This window comes from Marmota flaviventris, chromosome 12 (genome assembly GCF_047511675.1).
Source record: "Marmota flaviventris isolate mMarFla1 chromosome 12, mMarFla1.hap1, whole genome shotgun sequence".
NCBI classification, from domain to species: domain Eukaryota; kingdom Metazoa; phylum Chordata; class Mammalia; order Rodentia; family Sciuridae; genus Marmota; species Marmota flaviventris.
In genome coordinates this window covers 102244412-102266541 of record NC_092509.1, presented here as the reverse complement: position 1 = coordinate 102266541, position 22130 = coordinate 102244412, and the positions used below count along the sequence as shown (strand labels likewise).

Genomic DNA, 22130 nt, shown 5'->3' with positions numbered 1-22130 from the left:
GCTGGGCAAGTGCTCTGCCACAACCTCAGCCAATTAGAGCATTCTTTTAGTGTTCCTCTTTTTTATTTTTGTAGAACAAAGATAAAAGCAATATCAGTTTGAACTCAGGATAAAGAGATGCTTTTTGGACTCTTTCTGTCCTAGAAAAGAAGAATATAGCTTAAAGGGAGTTGTCCCAAGGAGTTAGAATGGTTTCTACATAAGTGGCAGTCATCTGCTTTTTTGAGGTGGACAACCTAGAATATGTATTGCCTGTGTAACACAAAATCCCTAATCAGAAATGTCAGGTGATTCTCAGCTGCCCTCCCAGTACTGGGGATTGAATCCAGGGGGTGCTTTACTACTGAGCTTCATCTCCAGCCCCTTTTGTTTTTTACTGTTTTGAGAAAGGGTCTTGTTAAGTTGCTGAGAGTTTCATCAAATTGCCCAGGCTGACCTGGAACTTGTGATCCTTCTGCTTCATTCTCCCAAGTAGCTGAGTGGGATTACAGGTGCCAGGCAGGTGATTTTTTTTTTTTTTTTATTGTCTGCTCTTATGAACATTGTCAGTGGGATCAGGAGGTAGCTCAGCTCCCAGCTTAAGGTCTGTAAAAGCATGAGCAGTTTTCTCTTAAGAGAGGATCCAGCTATTAGAATTTACCAAGAACCAGTGACCAGTAAAAAAACAATCGTGATCACTCTAAACCAAAACTGTAGTAAGTTCTCAAAAAGCCATCAGATATAGAGATGTATTTATGAAGAATATTACAGAGAGTTTGCATGTCCATTCAGATACTAAATCCTTTTGGCTTATTACAAAGACAAAATATAAGCTGTATTGGTCCCTCCCCTTTTTTTGAGAAAAGAAAGTTTAGTATACACAGAGACAGTCTTTTTTTTTTTTTAAATCAGTAAGTCTGCCTCTGGCTTTATTGAGCTCACTGAAGGTGAAGAAACTGATTGTTTCTTTATAATTTTTAATGAACTTCCAGATGTAATGTTTGCTTAAGCTAGTAGAATTTTCCAGATTGCCTAAGTCTAAGCCAAAAACAAGTTCCATCTGTCTCTCCATAACTTTTTCTTTTTCTTTTTTTATTTATATATGACAATGGAATGCATTACAATTCTAATTACATATATACAGCACAATTTTCATATCTCTGATTGTATGCACACCAGTATATGCACACCAATTTGTGTCTTCATACATGTACTTTGTATAATAATGATCATCACATTCCACTATCATTAATAACCCCATACCCCAATTCCCCTCCAACCCCTCTGCCCTATCTAGAGTTTGTCCTCCCATGCTCCTGCTCCCTATCCCACTATGAATCAGCCTCCTTATATCAAAGAAAACATTTGGCATTTGTGTTTTTGGGATTGGCTAACTTCACTTAGCATTATCTTCTCTAACTTCATCCATTTACCTGCAAATGCCATGATTTTATTCTCTTTTTTGGCTGAGTAATATTGCATTGTATATATATGTCACATTATTTTATTCATTCATCAGAAGGGCATCTAGATTGTTTCCACAGGTTAGCTATTGTGAATTGTGCTGTTATAAACATTGGTGTGGCTGTGTTCTTATAATATGCTGTTTTTAAGTCCTGTGGAGAGGGATTACTTTTAGTTGTAAGTGGGCACAATACCTTTATTTTATTTATTTGTACGTGGTGCTGAGGATCGAACCCAGGGTCTCACACATGATAGGCGAATGCTCCACCACTGAGCCACAAGCCCAGCCCAAGACTTAGTCTTAATAGTGTATTTTTGTTAACCACACAAGTTCTGGTGAGCAGAAATTTCTTCTTTTTTTTTTTTTGCAAGATTTTGCATATGTGTTAGTAACACTAGTATTTGTTTTTTTTTAAAATATTTATTTTTTAGTTGTTGTTGGACACAATGTCTTTATTTTACTTTATTTTTATGTGGTGCTGGGGATTGAACCCAATGTGCTAGGCAAGCACTCCACCGCTGAGCCATAATCCCAGCTCAACACTAATATTTTTGAGATACAGTTTGCATGCTATAAAATTCACCATTTAAAAATGTACAGTTGGGTAGTATGTTTACAAGATTGTACCACTAATTCCATGTAAACATTTTAAAGAAAGACATATCTTCTATCATATTTCAATTACCTCTGATTTTTATTCTCTTAAAAATTTTGATCTAAATAGTTATATATGATAATAGAGTGCATTCTAACACATCATACATAAATGGAGTATATAACTTCTCATTCTTTTGGTTGTATATGATGTAGGATCATACCAGTTGTGTAGTCATATATGCACATAGGGTATTAATGTCTTATTCATTCTACTATCTTTCTTATCCTCCATACCTCCTCCCCTCTGCCTAATCCAAAATACCTCTATTCTTTCCTAGCACCCCTCACTCCTGTTGTGAATTAGTATCTGCATATCAGAGAAAACATTTGGCCTTTGTTTTTTTGGAATTGGCTTATTGCTTAGCATTATATTCTCCAGCTCCATCCATTTAGCAGCAAATGCTATAATTTCATTCTTCTTTAAGGCTAAGTATTGTTTCATTGTGTATATATACCACATTTTCCTTATCTATTCATCTGATTTTCTTTTCTGCTTTGAGGAAACCTATTTTATGCTTGGGCTTTCCTCTGACCTCTTAAGATGTTTGCAGTTTTGCTGTAGTTTCACTTTAGAGTGATCGATTATATGGTTTTGTTTTACCTTAGTCACTGGTAGTTAGTATGTTCTAATTACCAGATTCACTCTTGAAGGAAAACGGCTTTACTAGCTTCAAGCCCTTAAACATCTGTCTCTGTATTGTAATTTCTATTCTGTTTTGGAATAAGAGAAGGTAGAAAACAGTGTCATATTGGATGACTCTATCATAAGACTGAATGTTATTCTTTTAACAGTGCAATATTTCTTGCTAATCATTACCTCCTTCCTCTTGCATGACCAGTTAAGTTTTATGTATAATAAAACTTATTTTTTTTGTAACCAGCTAAAGATAATCATTTTCTTTACCTAGAGGCTCATAAGACTGTCATGCAAGTATTTTATAAACTGCTGTAGGTTTCCTAAATAATTATCTTCATTCCTAGAGAAGCTTTATATTTTTTCCATTTGATTTCAGTAAGATTCATAGGGGGCATTATAATTTTTTTAATGCATTTATTTTCCCTAGACAGTGGAAATGTGTTTATATAACTTTCTTTAGAGGAATAGAGATAAACAATAGATATAGAACTTAGCTTTGTCCCCTTTATTTGTGTAGCCTATTTTAAGTCTTAGTGCCTCGCTTTCTGAAATAAATTTTAAGTGTTATTTTCCAGTGTACTGTTATTCTTGATGCAGACTAAACTATAAATTATCTCATTAACCACAAAGCATGTCTCTTTCAGTTCTTTAGTATATACTGAAGAATTTTTTCATGTTTTATAAGTTCTCTTTACCCTTCTGCTGGCTCCTGAGATCTCTTATGGGACCCGACCCCACATGTCATGCTGCCTAGGGGGAGGGTGGCTTCCTTTTACTCTCCAGTACCCTCTCTTGTGGGTTTCATCTGATGATTCTTTGCTGAACTCTTGTCAGGAAAATTCTATATTAATTGGCTCAAGTAATGTCCCTCTTTGAATAAAATGTTAAAAGTATTAGGTGAACTTGCTCAGAGTTGAGCCAGAGACTTCCCTCTACCCCTATCCTGAGGCTAGGGATTGGAGCTGTGAAATGTTTGAAAGAGGGATAGAATGGAGGTTAGAAGACTGTTTATTGGTCATTTGTCTTTTTGTCCTTCATTTCATTTTTTATTGGGCTGCTAATCTTATTTTTTTCTTTTTAAAAAGTCTTTAAAAATTTTCATGTATTATATATGATAGCAGAATTCATTACAATTCATATTACACATATAGAGCATAATTTTTCACATCTCTGATTGTACACAAAGTAGAGTCACACCATTTGTGTCTTCATACATATACTTCCGGGAATGATGGCCATTTCATTTCACTGTCTGTCCTACCCCTGTGCCCCCTTCCTCCCTTTTGCCCTATCTAGAGTTCATCTAACCCTCCCTTGGCCCCCACCCCCCGCCCCCAACCCCATTATGAATCAGCATCCTTAAATCAGAGAAAACATTTGGCATTTGTTTTTTTGGGATTGGCTAACTTAGCATTACATTCTCCAACTCCATCCATTTATCTGCAAATGCCATGATTTTATTCTCTTTTAATGTTGAAAGTATTCCATTGTGTATATATACCACATTTTCTTTATCCATTCATCTACTGAAGGGCATCTAGGTTGCTTCACAGTTTAGCTATTGTGAATTGTGTTGCTATAAACGTTGATGTGGCTGTGTCCCTGTATATGCTGTTTTTAAGTCCTTTGGGTATAGACCCAGGAGTGATATAGCTGGGTCAAATGGTGGTTACATTCCAGAGTTTTTAAGGAATCTCCATACTGCTTTCCATATTGGCTGCACCAATTTGCAGTCCCACTAGCAGTGTATGAATGTGCCTTTTTCCCCACATCCTCACCAACACTTATTGTTGTTTGTATTCTTAATAGCTGCCATTCTGACTGGAGTGAGATGAAATCTTAGAGTAGTTTTGATTTGCATTTCTCTAATTGCTAGAGATGTTGAACATTTTTTCATATATTTGTTGATTGATTGTGTATCATCTTCTGAAAAGTGTCTCTAACAGGTTCATATAAATATACCATTTTGTCACATTTTGTTGTGTTTCAGACTTTTGCCTTTAAATTTTGCTCATGTTATCCTTGAATGCATAAGTCTTAAATATTCATGGAGTTGAATTTATCAATCTTTTTTCTCGTGATTTCTTCCTTTTATACTTAGTTTTTCCCCATGCTGATATTGGAAATAGTTGTCATTTTCCTTCCTAGTCATTTAAGAAAGAACCAAAATCTTTTTGAAATTTGTTTGGGGTATGGTTGTAGGTAAGGATTAATTAAAAAAATTTCTTTGATAGCTGATTGTTCTATACAACTGATTTTATTAAATAACACCTTCTACCATTGTTTATTGCAGTTCTGGGGATTGAACCCAGACCCTGTGCATGCCATGCAGACACTCTACCACTGAGCCACACCCCCAGCCCAGCTCTACCAGTGTTTTGAATTAACTTTTCTTAGTCCTTAGGGTTACTATAAAAAAATAACCTGAGTCTGCATAATATATAAATAATATGAATTTCTTTTTCTCACTGTTCTGGAGGGTGGGAACTCTGTGTTCTTTAAACTTGCTAGTCCCATTCATGAGAGCTTTGCTTCCATGATGTAATCACCCCCCCAGAGGCCACATCTCTTAAATACTGTTGCATGGCATTAAGTTTCAGTGTGCATTTTGGAGGGAACACCTCCATTCAAACCATAGCATTGTCCTTTCAGTAGTGCTTTGGAACATACCTTTATTCTATCCCAATTTATTGCTTCCATTGTAGACTTTATTCTGTTTCTTTGATTTTCCTGCAATTTCTTAAACCAGGAGAGCACACTTTTAAAGAATTTGTCTTTTACTCTCTGTAATGTACTTTCTCCCCTGAATGTTTTTTTGATTTCCCCCTACATTGTCTTCCAGATCTTGATCCTACTTGATATTTACTGAGTCAGTTTTTTACATGTTATAACACATGCACTCCTTTTGACAGCCCACTGATGTTGAAGTCATAACACTATTTTTTTTTAAAAGAGAGACAGAGAGACGGTGGGGGGGGGGGAGGAAGAAACAGAGAGAGAGAGAGAGAGAGAGAGAGAGAGAGAGAGAGAGAGAATTTTTTATTATTTATTTTTCAGTTTTCGGCGGACACAACATCTCTTTATTTGTATGTGGTGCTGAGGATCGAACCCAGTGCCCCAGGCGTGCCAGGCAAGCGCATTAGCGCTTGAGCCACATCCCCAGCCCCATAGCAATATTTTATAGATGCAAAAATTAGGAGTGCAGATAGGTTCAGTACTTTGTCTAAGATCACACTAAGCTGAGGAGTCAAACTCAGGCAGTCTGGCTTTAGAGCTCAGGTTGTTAACCACAGTATTTTTTTAAAAAAATATTTATTTTTTAGTTATAGGTGGACACAATCTCTTTTCTTTTTCTTTTTTTTTTTTTTTTAATTTGGTTCTGAGGATTGAACCTGGTGCCTCACACATGGTAGGTCAGCGCTCTACCCCTGAGCCACAGCTCCAGCCCCTTAACCACAATATTTAAGCTTAAATTATTTTGGCAAGTTTCACAAAATCTTTTGTTTAAAAATTGGTTTGAATCTGTATATCCTCTTGTGGAGAACTGGCATCTTTGCAATGTATAGTTTACATAATTATTTTTTTTTCTGAGTTCTACTATCCTGGTCTTTTATATGTGTCTCTGATTTGTTGGAGTTTATGTACTTCAGTAAGGTTTACTAGTATTCTTTCTAAGTTCGTGTATATAATTAGTTTTTTCTTAGATATCTGTTTTATTGGTATTTTATTATAAATGGATTCCTCTCATCCCTTTTTGATGGATAATGAGATAGACCTGGACGAAAAGAAAACTGTTGAGGTAGTATGTTTTGTATCTGGCAGGCTTGTTTAATAATAACAATACTGATTATATTCTATCTTCATAGGAAATGTATTTCAGAAAATGTTTAGAAATGAGATTTAATAATCAGTTTATGTTGGGGGTATGTATCCCATAGGTCGCTTTAAAAAAGTATGAAATTTCTAGATAACATACCGTATTTAGGCTGAGGTCAATTGTGTAACTGGATAAGATTTCTTTCTAGAACTCATGGTCCCTGGGGAAAGTGTTTCAATCATTTTCTTGTTGCCTTGTTGGCTAGAAAGTCTTTAATGGGCATACACCTGCCCTTTTTGTGGTGAGGGTAGGGATTTTACTTGATGGGCATGGATGTAAAGGAGAGACCTGACCTTTCTCCTTTGGCCAGGGATGTTTCCATAGAAGAATGGAAAATCATCTTTGCCCTGTGGTTGTAAATGATTGCATTTGGTGAAAGGGAGGCTGACTGAATGTATATATTTTATCCTAAAGCACAAAACTATGGAAGTTTTGAAAAGAAATAAGTATTTGTAATAATAATGACTACCAGTGTTTTGTTTACTTAATAAGTCCTAAAAGGTCTGTTGCTTTTCTTAAACCTCTTATTAGTTTTTATAGTTTTCTATGGACACTTTCAGGGTGTAGTGTCAGTTTGTACTGTACTATAATAATAGTCTTGAGCAAAACCAAGAATATTTGATATGTAGTATTCTCATTTTTACAATTTTAAGCAGTCTTATTGGGGCTTTGATGTCTTTATTGCCTCAAGTGTCCAGTGCTTTTTACTTTCATTCAAAACATATGCATTTAGTGTTCACTGTGTGTTGGGAACTCCTAGGTTTTGGGGGTACAGGAAGCAGTACATGAGACAGATCTTATGTTCTAGTCAAGTTTGAGGAATGTTGAACAATAAATGAGCAGTTGTGTCTCCTCTACTCAAAAATTTTTCTAAGTTTTTATGTTCTGTGGTATGATTTTGAAGATGAAACTTTGTCTAAAATGATAGTTCAATATTTATGTATATATCTGTTAACCATAAAAATTGAACTCCACATTCTGTATGCTCATTTCTTATGTGCTTAATCTGTCAACAGTTGTCTTTTGCTTGAATTGTATATCTGTCAATCTGTCACTGTATTTTGAACAATTTTTGTTTTATGTATTTGATTTTAGGCTGTTTTGACCAAGAGATCTTCAGTGTGGCTTATACTGCTTATCAATATAAAAAGGCCTTGTTTGTACTTTTTAATGCTTTTGGCCTGAATCACATTCTGATTTCAGTATTCTTTTTTTTTTTTTTTCTGATGGCTATTTATGCTTTCTTTCTTTTTATTTTTTTTTTCTTTCTTTTTTAAAACTTTCTGTGTACTTTTGTTTCAGGTATGTCTAGTATATTTTAGGTTGAACCAAAAGAAAGTGCAATTTCTGTAACTCAAAAAATACCATTTGTTGGCAATTTCATATGATTCAGCCTATGGTCAGTCATTGTTTTGTAGTCATCATGTTTTGACTATATATAAGCATATTATAGTAGGCATACAGTGTGTGTATCAATAACAAGTAGCAGGGCTGGGGTTGTAGCTCAGTGGTAGAGTACTTACCTAGTACTTGTGAGGCACTGGGTTCAATTCTCAGCACCATATAAAAGTAAATATGTAAAATAAAGGTATTGTGTCCATCCACAACTAAAAAAGATTAAAAAAAATAAGAAGTAGGGCTGGGATTGTGGCTCAGCGGTAGAGCGCTTGCCTAGCATGTGCGAGGTCCTGGGTTCGATCCTCAGCACCACATAAAAATAAAAAGTAAATAAAGATATGTGTCCAACTAAAAATAAATATTTAAAAAAATAGTAAGTAGAATTTACTGAGTACTTATATGTGTTCTTCTGAGCATATTACTTACAGTCAACTCATTTAATGTTTACAACAGTTCCACAAGGTGGATACATTTATGCTCCCTTTTTAAAAATATTTATTTTTTAGTTGTATTTGGACACAATACCTTTATCTTATTCATTTTTATGTGGTATTGAGGATAGAACCCAGGGCCTCGCACATGCTGGGCAAGCTCTCTACTGCTGAGCCCCAGCCCCAGCCCCATATGGTCCCATTTTTATATCTGAAAAATGAAGATATGTAGAGATTAAACAGTTGTACTCAACGTAAAAAAAAATTGATCAGTGTAGAAGCCATGATTCAAAAATCAGGCATTCGTAGTCTATCCTGGGGCCAATACTGATTAGTTTGGCTTTGATACCTCTTTAATTGTCTTCATTATGAACTCTCAGTAGTAACCATTCTCTTCTCCCTGGTGGTAGTAAAGAAATCTGCAGGGAGTGGTTCTAGTTAATTCTAAAAATTGGGCCTGAGAGCGGAATTTCACATCTTAGGGACTGATTCTAGGAAATTGAATTGTTGACTCTATACGTTACTTACAGAAAAGTGCTGAGATTGTTGTCAGTCACTGTAGGTACAGTCTTTTTCTTTTTGATACTGAGGATTGAACTCATGGGCACTGTACCACTGATCTGTATCTCCAGTCCTTCTTATTTTTGATTTTGAGCCAGGGTCTCACTTAAGTTGCTGAAGCTGGCTTCAAACTTGCTGTCCTCCTCTCTCAGCCTCCCTAGCAGCTGGGTTACAGGTGTATGCCACCTTGCCTGGCTGGGTAGATATGGTCTCTTGAATAGTCAAGGAATGCCTAGAAAGTTATAAAAGCAAAAAGCAACTGAAAGAGATGGACCATAGATATGAGGTTGCCAGGAACTTGGGGAAGCAGAGAATGGGGAGTGATTGCTGGGAGGTATAGGGTTTGTTTTGAAATTAGCTAGTGGTGATGGTTGTACAGTGTAAATCTGGTGTATAAAGAAGAGAAAATAACAGTCTGAGCTTTTTGGCAGATGGACCCTTTGGTGAGGGCCAAAGGCCAGGAATCTTGACCCTCCTGTGAAGGAGGACACAGCTGATTTCTATCATTATTTTATGTTCTTTATTTACATTGATGGAATTTGTGTTTTTGGCCTGTTGATGTCTTTTCATCATTATCATTAGTACAATGCAGAATCCTTTCACATTTATTGCTGAGTTTGTTTTCTTTCATTATCTGTCTAGTTTTGTTCTTGGAATTTTTTTTTTGGCTGTGCCAGTATTTTTTTTTTTTTTGTATTAGTAGTTATGGTTTTTAATTTTAAGAAAGTGGTATGTATTTTATTTTTATTTTATTCTTAGTTACATTTTTTTTTTTTGGTACTAGTGATTGAACCCAGGGGCACTTAACTCTGAGCCACATTCCCAGCCCTTTTTTATATTTTATTTAGAGACAGGGTCTCACTGAGTCGCTTAGGGTCTCACTAAGGTGCCCAGGCTGGCTTTAAACTTGTGATCCTCCTGCCTCAGCCTCCCAAGCTGCTGGGATTACAGGTGTGCCACTGCTCCTGGCACATAAGTGTTCTTTATATATATATATATATATTTTAAAATTATCGATGGACCTTTATTTTATTTATTAGTTTATTTATATGTGTTGTTGAGAATTGAACCCAGTGCCTCACTCATGATAGGCAAGTGCTCTACTACTGAGCCACAACCCCAGCCCACATAAGTATTATTTAAAAAAACATTATTTATAGCAAAAATTTTCTTTAATATTTAATAAGTATACTCGAAATACAGTTGATCCCCATTATTTAGTAGTTAAAACCCTATATAGTTGCTGAGGACATCAATTTAGTAAATACTGAAGCTAATATTACTTGCAAAGTAAATACAGGGTTAGGTTTTTGGAAATCTGTAGTCTCAATATTTTTGTCCAGCCAGTTAACACATAACATTGGTTTTTGTTTCTTTCTGTTTAAAGACACCTTATTTAATACATTTTTGATTCATTAATATTTAAATCATGACTGAAGGGTACTTATCTAACACAGATTTTCTCCATATGTACATCTTAGTGTTTTGTGCTTAAGGAATACTAGATAGTACTTCAGTACTGTTCTTGGAGACTGTTTGAAATAGTAAAATCAGAAATGGACTAATTAAAATGTGAAAAACATGGTACTGAATAGATCATAAAAAGGCTACTTGTTGAAGCTGAAGTCAAAGGATTACCTTGTTTGACCTCAGCTGGGAATATGTGTTATATAACTTGTGTTTTGTTACTTGTTGCATGTCTATAGACATGCAAGAACAGGGAAATTAGTCTACAGAGAACTATAGAGAACTAAGAGTGAACAATGAAAATCAATGATACAGTACTAAGTTGAAGTTACTCTTGTTGATATAGTGATTTGTTCACATTGCTTCAGGGAAATAACATTGAAGCTGGTTGCAGGAAAGTCCAAAAAGAAATAGTGGCTATTCTAAGAATTAATGGTTATAAAAAAGTTTTTATATTTAATTTAATGGTGATTATTCATAGGAAACATGATATTTATTTGTCTTTATGTAAACACAAAATAAATGTTCGAGTAGTTGTATATTTGTTGTTTTCATTAAGAACTTCAGTTTTTTTTTTTTTTTTGTGTGTGTGTGTATGTGTGTGTGTGTGCATGGCCAGTAAGAGGCACATGAAAAATCAAATAAGCTAAAATAGGTACTTGAGATGCCTTTGTAAAGTTGTGTAGGTGGTAGTCAACAATCTGGTATTCCTAGACTGGGAAACACATATATGTTACTCTTTGGGAAATTAAGAGAGTAAGCTGGCATACTGTTCTATTCTTCATAAGAAAATTTTATAACTTTTAGTATTCTAGTTACATGAATGTGAGTTAAATTTTTTAACACATGTTTGAGCTAGATGGATAGGTCTAAAAAAACACCAATTTTTTCCTCAAAGTCATAAACCCATATGATGATATCATTTTGTGATGAAATTGCTTCTGGTGGTAGTATGAATTATATTTTGAAGAATGTAGAATTTCTTGTATCTAGTTTATGCTACGTTAGCTTTAAATTTTCTATGCCTTTTTATTTTTTTTTCTTCTTGTGATTGTTTACTTGATCATTGTGGAACTAAGATAATTTTTGTTTCTTGCTTTATTTCTTTTCTAGTTAAATTGATCCTTGTGGGAATTGGGGTATAACAGTAGTGGAACACTTATCAGCATACATGAGGCCCTGGGTTCAATCCCCAGCACTGCAACAAACAAATCAACCAATCCTTAATACACAAGGGAGATTGCCATATAAAGATGGAGAAGTGCCCCAGTCTGGCTGGGCACAATTCAGGAGCCACTTGTCAAAAGAAACAAACTTTATTTTTAGAACACACACACCGCACCACACAGCTCTTCAGGAATTCCCTCAGAGCCCAACTGCCACCACCGGCTTCCCACAAGCCTCTCAATCTCCCCCACTCCTCCTGATCTTGAGGCTGATTGTCTGGGTCGTGTGGGCGGAGCCAAAAAAAGTCCCCCAATGAGCAGCTCTGTGGTCTGAAAGGGCGGGGAAACAGCCCAATGAGCATCACCGCAGAGGAGCCAATCAGTTGGCAGCTAGAAGTTTGCTGGGGCCGCTGTGAGCCAATCATCAGCTGGCAGCTGGAAGTTTGCTGGGGCCCCTACGGCTGTGGCTCTCAGCATCTCCCCCTCTCTGTTTAAACAACAAGCATGTGGCTTAGGGACTGTGCCTGCCTTAGGTTGTCCAATACTACATATGGTTCTTACCCGTCATCGGATGAGCTGACCTCAAGGCGTCAGCCTCCTGTCTTAGGTTGGTACCATTGCAATTGGATCTTACCCGTCATTGACTACCGATCCATCATACAGCCACACCCGTGGATAGGTCTTTGTGGGGGGGGGGCGGGGGGGGCGGTGAGGTTCTTTGCCTCACCTCTGTTGGCCCCCAAATTTTAGCTGAACGACCATCACAAGCAGAAGGGAGGAAGATACACCAAGCCAATTGTCGGCTACTTTTGGAAAAATTGTACCACCCATTGGTGTACACCATCAGCAAAAATACCCCAACACTACCACAAGTCGCTGCACCAACAGATAGTTCACAGTGCATACAAGTGAGTTCACAATGCATACAAGTGATACATAGTCCAGGCAAGTGCTGCAAGCAGTTCAGTGATAGTTATTGCAGAAGCTGTAGATTGGTTTTATCTTTGTCTTCACTGGCACTGGGATGAAGGTAGGAATTCTGGCAATAATGGCTAAAGAAAAAATTATGTAACATTCCAGAAGGCACTAAAAGAAAACAATTTTCTGAACAATTTACATTATCTTGAACAGAATTATTAAATATAATGAAAAGGAAAGGTGAAAGTAAACAGATCTGTTAACCTCCTTTTTTGTTCACATATTAAAATAATCCTCAACAGCTGTTTTCCCAATTTAAATTAAACCATTTAAATCACGTGAATAAAAAAAAAAATTTGGATCCATGTTTTCATGAGCGCTCATCATATATGATATATGGACATATGTATATACAAACATACAACACAAAACACAACTGTGCACACATAATATAATACATACAACACATAACATAATAGTAAAGGCCTTATAACATTTTACAGGTGAAATCTCCATTGCAATGTTTAAAAACTCTATAGTCAAAAAATAGAACTGATCAGCAACACATTAACCTAGGTCTGTATGAGCTCAAAAAACAAAATAGAACTTCATGATGTGGGAAAGGGCAGTAATAAAATAGATATTGAAAAAAGCATCCTGGTTCTGTCACAGATGTAAGGGTAGCCAAACTGGAGTTCTGGATATCAGCTGTTATGGATTTGAGCCAAATCGTCTTCTTTTTGGTCTGTAGAAATCGCTTTAGTTAATCTCTCTAGAATCCAATTCGGCTGCTGTTTTCCCTGTAGAAACACACAAACAGACCCCCGACTCCAGACAATCACTGGGTCAGGACCTTAGTTAATCTCTCTGGAATCCAAATCGGCTGCTGTTCTCCCTGTGGAAACACACAATCAGACCCCCAACTCCAGACCGTTACAGGGTCAGGACCTTTCCATTATCCTGTTACAATATCCTTCCAAAGTACCTTGGGCTTATGTACATTTTTTGGACACATATGCCTTTCTGTAGCACTAAGCCCTGATGAATCCAAATTTAAAAAGTTTAGAGTAAAAAGGGTTATTTTAAGTTTATCTTTGGGGAATATATACCCCTTCCCAATTCCTTCTTTTTGCTTTAATAAGTACATTTAATAGTTTGATGAGCTTTTTCAACTATGCCTTGTCCCTGTGGATTGTATGGGATTCCTGTTATATGAGTAATGCCAAATGTTGAGCAAAATTGTTTAAAAGAGGTAGAAGTATAACCAGGGCCATTATCTGTTTTTAACTGTTTTAGAACGCCCACAGTGGCAAAATTTTGTAAGCAATGAGCTATAATATCTTAAGTTTTTTCTCCGGCATGAAGGGAGCCCATCAAAAATCCGGAAGAAGTATCAACTGTAACATGCAAATATTTTCATTTTCCAAATTCTGGCAAGTGTGTGACGTCCATCTGCCAAATATGGTTAGGTATCAGTCCTCTAGGATTGACTCCAAGATTAACTAGTGGTAAAAAGGTCACACAATTTTGACATTGTTTTATTGTTTGTCTAGCTTGTTCCTTAGTTATTTTAAAACGCTTTTGTAAAGTATTAGCATTGACATGGAACTTTTTATGAAAATTTGTAGCTTCTTCTAGTGTAGAGAAAACATGTATGTCATTATGAAAATTTGTAGCTTCTTCTAGTGTAGAGAAAATATGTATGTCATGTGTAGTTTTATCTGCTAAATCATTGCCCAAACTAAGGGCTCCAGGCAATCCTGTATGTGCCCTGATATGTCCTATAAAGAATGGATCTTTTCTGTCCCAGATTAGACTTTGTATAGTGGAAAGCAAAGAGAAAACAGTAGAAGAAGGGGAAATCCTACCAGCATCTTCAAGGGGTACTATAGCATTAACTATATATCGACTATTGGAAAATAAATTAAATACAAAATCTTTAAACATCACAAAAGCTTGTAATACTGCATTAAGCTCTACCTTTTGAGCTGATTGTTTGGGTACTAAAAATGTAAAAGTTTGATCAGGTGTAATTATTGCTCCTGTACCATTATTTGACCCATCAGTGAATATATTTGGAGCATTCATGATAGGTGTTTTTCTTGTCATTTTTGGAAAAATTACAGGATGCAATGACCAAAAAGACATTAAAGGATTAGATGGTAAGTGATTATCAAATGAAACATTAGATTTGCACATGATTATTGCCCAAGTATTTAACTCATTAGCTAACTCATCAATTTGATCCATAGTATATGGAGTAATAATTTTATTGGGAGAAATTCCAAATACTCCCTTTGCTGCTTTTATTCCTTTGAGTATTAATTGTCCTACAGCCTCAGGATACCTAGTAAGAATAGTGTTAGGAGAATAAGATAAATGTATCCATAATAATGGACCTTCTTGCCAAAATACTCCTGTAGGAATATTTTTTGTTGGTAGTACAATAAATAATAAAGGCAAACTTATATCAATTCTATCCAAATGCATACTTTCCATATATGTTTCAATGATTTTTAATGCCTTTCTTGCTTCAGGCGTTAACATTCGGGGTGAATTTGGATCTGATGGACCTTTTAGGATATCAAATAAAGGTCCCAACTCTCCTGTTGGTATACCTAGATAAGGCCTTATCCAATTTATGTCTCCTAATAACTTTTGAAAGTCATTAAGTGATTTGAGTTGATCTACTCGTATTTGAATTTTTGGTGGACAGACCATGGTTTAGGATAATAGAACTTCTAAATAATTAATTGGAAAATATAATTGTACTTTATCTATTGCTATCTCTAGATTATAATTTTTAATAAGTTTGTAAGTGTGGCATAACATTCTAGCAATGTGTTTTTATCTTTGTGTGCTAATAATACATCATCCATATAGTGAAATATTTGTAGTTCAGGATTTTGATTTCTAAGTGGCTGGATTACTTTGTTAACATAAATTTGACACATAGTTGGGCTGTTAGCCATCCCTTGAGGGAGTACTTTCCATTCATATCTCTGATCAGGACCTTCATGATTCAGTCCAGGGATAGTAAATGCAAAATGTGGACTATCCTCAGGATGAATTGGAATTGAAAAAAAACAATCTTTAATATCTATAACTAAAACATACCAGGTTTTTGGCAAAGCAGACAATTGAGGAATCCCCGATTTAGCAGGTCCCATAATAACCATCTCATTATTAATGGCTCTTAAATCTTGCAATAATCTCCATTTACCAGATTTCTTTTTGATGACAAAAATGGGAGTATTATGGGGAGATACAGAAGGTTGTATATGTCCCTCCGCTAATTGTTGTTTGACCAGGTCATGGGCTGCTTGTATCTTTTCTTTAGTCAAGGGCCACTGAGGAACCCATACTGATCTTTCTGATTTCCAAGTAATTTTTATTGTCTCAGTGACCCCTTCTGAAAACCCAATCCATGTCTATTTATTCCTTGATCTATTTGAATTGGTGCTGCTATACCTTGTTTTTGTTCTCCTAATCTTTTTTCTTTCCTAAAACCTTGTCTAGCCCTAATAGTGGGTGCATTTTGATTGATGTTGTTTGTTAATGTTAGTCCTAATTGTTCTAGGACATCTTGTCCCCATAAATTTATGGGAAGATGATCCAATACATACGGCTGTATAGTTCCTTCACATCCTTCAGGATCCTTCCAATCTAATACTGTTGCACTTCTGTGGGGATTAGTCGCCACTCCTAGGCCTCGAAGCGTTTGAGTGGCTTGTTGTAATGGCCAGTGCTAAGGTCTGCACCTGTATCCAGTAGTCCATTAAATTCGTGTCCTTGAATATTTAGTTTTAGCATGGGGCGAGAATCTAAATTTAAAGAAAGCATAGCCCAATCTATACCTGTGAAGCCTAATCCCCTGGAACCTCTTTCTACAGTACGACTGGAAAATTTATCATGTAGGCTGGGTATTATTAGTAACTGTGCTATTCTATCTCCTAGTGAAATTACTGATATACCCTTTGGAGAACTTGCTATAATTTTTATTTCACCTTCATAATCAGGATCAATTACCCCAGGACTTATCATAAGTCCTTTTAGAGTAGAAGAACTGCGTCCCAATAATAAGCCTACTGTTCCTTTGGGAAGAGGTCCTTTTACCCCTGTGGGAATGATTTGAATTCCCATCTTTGGAGTTAGTACTGTTCTGGCGGAGGCGCAGATGTCCAATCCTGCACTTCCTCTGGTTTGTCTAGTGAGGGATTTAATGGACAGTGTGTCCTGAGCACTACCCTGATGGGGTTGCTGGGTTCCTCCAGTGCTCCGTATATTTGTGGTCTTGGGCCCCGGAGTATTGGGCCCCCCTGTCCATTTTTTTTGGCAATGGATCCCAATGCCTTTCTCCACAATATCGTGGATAAACACCTGGTCCTTGTTCGTTTTTTGATAATGGAGTACCCTCTATGGTGGTTTGAGAACGGCATTCATTAGCCCAATGTCTCCCTCTATGGCATTGTGGGAAAATACCCGGTATTCTACTCCTTTGATACCTAGTTTTGTTAAACCCTCCTCCTATGGGGCAATTTCTTTTAAAATGTCCTGTTTGTTCACAATTGTAGCATGTTTTTGGCCTGGCATCTAAAACCTGTTGTACTGCAGCTGCCACGACTTGCCCTTGTTCATTAATGTCTCTACATAATTTAATATATGTGTTTAAATCTTCATGTTTCCATGGTCTAATGACTTCTCTGCACCAATGATTCACTTGCTCATAAGCCAGTTGTTTTATTAGTGGCATTGCTTGTTCTGTATTCCCAAAAACTTTGGTAGCTGTTTGAATAAGCCTATCTGCAAATTCAGCATAAGGTTCATTAGCTCCTTGTATTACCTTAGATAATTGACCTTGTAAACCTCCATGTCCTTGTAAAGTCTTCCATGCCCTAACTGCATCAACAGCAATTTGTAAGTATACGCCAGGATCATATGCAATTTGTTGCTGCTGATCCTCATAAGGTCCCTTTCCTAACAACATATCTAGATTTCTCTGAGGATAACCAGCTGCTGCATTTCGCCTAGCCGTCTCCTTGCAAAATTTCTCATTCGCAACCTTCCATAACAGGTATTGTCCTCCATTTAGCACAGCTTTACACATATTAGCCCAGTCTGCTGGCGTCATGTTCAAGTTGGTAATGGATTCGACCATGCTTACAGTGAAGGGTGCTTGAGGACCATAGGTTGTTACAGCCTCTTTTAGCTGCTTTACTGTTTTAAAATTTAAAGCATGGTGAAATCGCTACCCTCCTGCCTGCTCAAATACAGGGCATGTTAATATTTGAGGTCTTGTCTCAGGATCCCATCTATCAACTGCGGGGGTTGGGGCCCTCCCAGCATATGGATGTAGCGCTGTTGGTTGGACACTTATGTCCTCTGGTGATAGAAAGGTGTTAGTAGCAGTCTCCTGTTGTAACTTTTCCCCTAATGGCTTTTTCTGCTTTAAACTTTCTTCCTCTGCTTGACTAGTTTGAGAGACCTTCTTTTTCACTTGAATTTTTTTCTGTCTGACTAGCTCGAGAGACCTTCTCTTTTACTTGAATATTTCTACTATAACTATAATACAACCCAACAAGATAACGCCAAACAAAACTGAAACAGAGTGAAACAAAATTGGAACAACAAAAAATCATTATAGCCTTTCTATCCTCCTGAAATGTCCATCCGTCCTTTCTCCCTATCTGTTCCTCAGATGTGAGTGGTTTTTCTTCCATCGTAAATTACACATCTCCAGGGACAGGCAACTTAAAACAAAAGTGAAGCAAAACAAAAGAAGAATCTTAAAATGTCTACCCATCCTCTCATCCTGCCCTCAGGGGCGAGCAGTTTACCTTATCACTTACCCTCAGTCGTTCCCCTTGCGGGCCACCAAATGCTGCAGTCTGGCTGGGCACAATTCAGGAGCCACTTGTCAAAAGAAACAAACTTTATTTTTAGAACACACACACACCGCACCACACAGCTCTTCAGGAATTCCCTCAGAGCCCAGCTGCCACCACCGGCTTCCCACAAGCCTCTCAACCTCCCCCACTCCTCCTGCTCTTGAGGCCGATTGTCTGGGTCGCGTGGGCGGAGCCAAAAAAAGTCCCCCAATGAGCAGCTCCGTGGTCTGAAAGGGCGGGGAAACAGCCCAATGAGCATCACCGCAGAGGAGCCAGTCAGTTGGCAGCTAGAAGTTTGCTGGGGCCGCTGTGAGCCAATCATCAGCTGGCAGCTGGAAGTTTGCTGGCAGCTGGAAGTTTGCTGGGGCCCCTTTGGCTGTGGCTCTCAACATGAGAAGGAGCGATGTGACTAAAACCGAGGGGTGCCAAGGACTGCCAGCAACCATCAGAAGATTAGCTGCTGTTAGAAGGAGGATGATAGTAGGTTTCTTTGATGCTTTAAGGTGGAAGAGTGACATGGCTCTGAAGTCTATCCTTGAATGGACAGGAATCGTCATTGCAGTAGTAGAGCCAGTAACTTGCCCTGGGCACAGAGCTTGAAGACAGAAGCTTGATAGGGACTCTAACTCTGTATCTCCACAGAAAACTACCCTCTTCCTAGCAATGATATTGGAATAGTTGATGCCTTGCCACATCACAGCACAAAGAGGTGTTTTCTCAGAGTAGTGGGTGACAACATTTTCCTTAAGTGTCTGGACTTGGACCCAGTGACCCTTAAAAACATTACCTTCACTCCATTTTTAGAGGATTACAGAACAAATGAAAAGGTAGTGAATAAAAAATTTCAGCCATGCTCTCTTGTTCCCGTTTGTTATATTCTGCATTTATATAAATGAGTTTTAGATATTATAGTATCTTTTATCTTGAGAAAAGACAAAAAGTCTTTTCAGTTGCGTCCCTGTTCTGTTCCAGTCATCCATATCTGAGGTGACTTTTTCAAAGACTGTAACTTTGCTTGTTTGGGACAAGTTTCTTTTCCTGTCCTTGTTTGTAGCCACCACAAGGGCCATCATTTTCTATGTCATTTTTCTTTGACTCAGAAGGAGGTGCTCATTTTGATCATTATTTTTTGTTTTAATCTTTTCCATCATTATGGTAGTTTCAGAGACTATTCTTTAGTGATACATGTTATATTTAGGTGTCATAAAATGTACTATATGCTAAAGGGAATATATACTTGTGTTTTAGTCCGCTTTGCATCATTGTGACCAAGATACCCAAAAAGAACAACCTAGAGGAAGAAAAATTTATTTGGGGCTTAGAGTTTTAGGTGTCTCAGTCCATAGTTGACCAACTCCATTGCTGTGGGCCCAAGGTGAGGCAGCACAGCAAGAGGGAAAGGCTCAGCAGATCAAAGCTGCTTGGTTTATGTTAGGGCCAGGAAGCAGGTAGGGGTTGTATGTGTGTGTGCGGAGGTTCCACAGGAAAGATGCTCCCTTCCAGTGGTCCACCTTCTCCAGTCATTTTCCTCCTGTCTGCAGTACCACAATCAGTCTATTCGAACTAGGATGGGCTGATTAGGTTACAGTTCTTCTAATCTAATCATTTCACCTCTGAATATTCCTGCATTAACAGGAGCTTTAAGAGGATACTTCATGTCCAAACCATAACAGTCCACCCTGTCCCCTAAAAGCCTGTTGTGTATATCACAATACAAAATGCATTTAGTTTATCTCTAAGAGTTCCATAGACCCATAGTTTTAGCTTTACCCAAAAGTCCAGGTCCAAAGTCTCATCTGAGAGGCAAGGCAAACTCTTGGCTGTAGGCCTCTATAAAAATCAAAAGCAAGTTACATGTACAATATACAGTGGTATAGAGTTAAAATGTCCATTCCAAAAGGGGAGAATGGGAACTTAGAAAGAAGAATGGGGTCAAAGGAAGACATAAATTCATCTGGGAAACTGGTCTTGTAACTCTGTATACAGCACATAGGGCATATGGTGGTAAGATGTGCTTTTTAGAGGGCTTGGTCATCTGTGCCCTCTTTGACATTGTGGATTGAAGCATACATGGGCTCTCTTTTAGCCTGGCTTTCTCCACAGCCAGAAGCTTTTCATAACAGACCATGTTATTGGCATCTCTTAATGCCTGAGGTCTCTATTCCAGTTTTGACTTCATCTTTATAGCTTCACACATTATTCTTATCAGGAACAGCCTCCAGGGACTCTGGCCCTGTACACTTTACCTGGTCTCCCAGGCCCCCCTTTGAAATCCTGGTGGAAGCCTATGTGACTCCTCAACGCCAGCAGCCTGTATTCTTGCAGAACTTGCACCATGTGTGTGATGCCAAGGCCTGCCACCGGTTTGCACAGGAGCTGGACTGCCTCTAATCACAGTTGCACCTGTCTTTCAGTGTCTGCTGCAACTCTGCATAGTAAAACAACTTCCTGGGCCCCTCTCTGGGAGCAGGGTGCCCTCATGATCTCTTTTCAAAGGAATTTCCTCCTCTATTCCCCACAAGAAGATAGTAGATATAGTCTTGCAAATTCCTGAAATGCTCTTGAGGCATCTTTCTTATTGTATTTGTACAAAGTACTTAGCATCTCTTCAGGGGCTGCAATTTCTTCAACAAACACATCTTCCTTGCCCCTATTTTACATGTACTCCTCTGGCCAAACTACAAGGGTTTGAAATCCTGTAGCTCTGTTTTTGTTATTGGAGTAGGGTTAAGTCAGTGTCCAAATTCTTGGCCTCTTGAGCAAAGAATTGAGCAAGATATACACGAGAAGCAGCCAGAGTGTATATTTATTGAAATGAAAGTGTAATCTGTCAAGCAGAGCAGGTTGAGCAGGAGAGAATGGCTGAAGGCCCTAAGACCAGAAACCCAGTGGCTTATATCTGCCCTCAGTAGGGGGGTCCCACCTATGTCCTGCTTGGGCAGTGGAAATGGGGTTCCCCTGGGTGGAATGGGCTGGCTGAGAAATAAAAGCTAGGAAAAATAGAATGAGGAGAAAACCACAGGACACAGAAGGTAGTTTCAAAATCCAGGACAGGATGGGCAAGCTGATCAGAGGGATTGAGCTTCTAGACTATGGCCAAATGGAGCTCCTACCTGCTTTATTTATTTATTTTTTATTTTTTTCTGAGAGAGAGAGAGAGAGAGAGAGAGAATTTTTAATGTTTATTTTTTAGTTTTCGGCGGACACAACATCTTTTTTTGTACGTGGTGCTGGGGATCGAACCCGGGCCGCATACGTGCCAGGTAAGTGTGCTACCGCTTGAGCCACATCCCCAGCCCCTGCTTTATTTATATCACAAACATCAAAGGCCTTCCACAGAATGTTGTTCTCCCCGAAAGTTAAAGGTGGTCTGTCCAGTTCCCAGCGAGTTATGCCCATCTTTGAAGCTACTATGATGTATCTTCTTAGTAGAGCTGAGATAAAGGTCATATGCATTGGGCAATCTATTGCTGTGGGAGAGCCACAGATAGTTCGCAATACCAAACCCAAATCTCTCTGGCTACCATGCTGAGAGAAGGCCCTCAAGTAATTCATGGATGGCTTCCTGTAAGGGGGTTTCTAGATGGGGTAGTACTTGACCTTATATTACTTCCCTTTGTCCCATCAAGCCAGGGCAGGAGTTCCCATAGCAATGTGGATGATGCAGGTAGGTATATTATCCTGGG

General features: G+C 37.9%; 1 protein-coding gene across 3 annotated transcripts in view; it reads left to right on the top strand.

Moving 5' to 3' along the window:
• The window catches only part of Rabgap1l (RAB GTPase activating protein 1 like), a 620475-nt gene that overhangs the window by 31551 nt on the left and 566794 nt on the right, over positions 1-22130 (top strand). Inside the window, exon 2 of one of the 3 annotated variants that reach the window (XM_071600292.1) lies at positions 21638-21707. The exons of the other annotated variants lie outside the window; for them this stretch is intronic. The gene's annotated coding sequence lies outside the window, so the exon portion shown is untranslated. The remainder of the gene's footprint in view (positions 1-21637; positions 21708-22130) is intronic. 3 annotated transcript variants of the gene reach the window in all.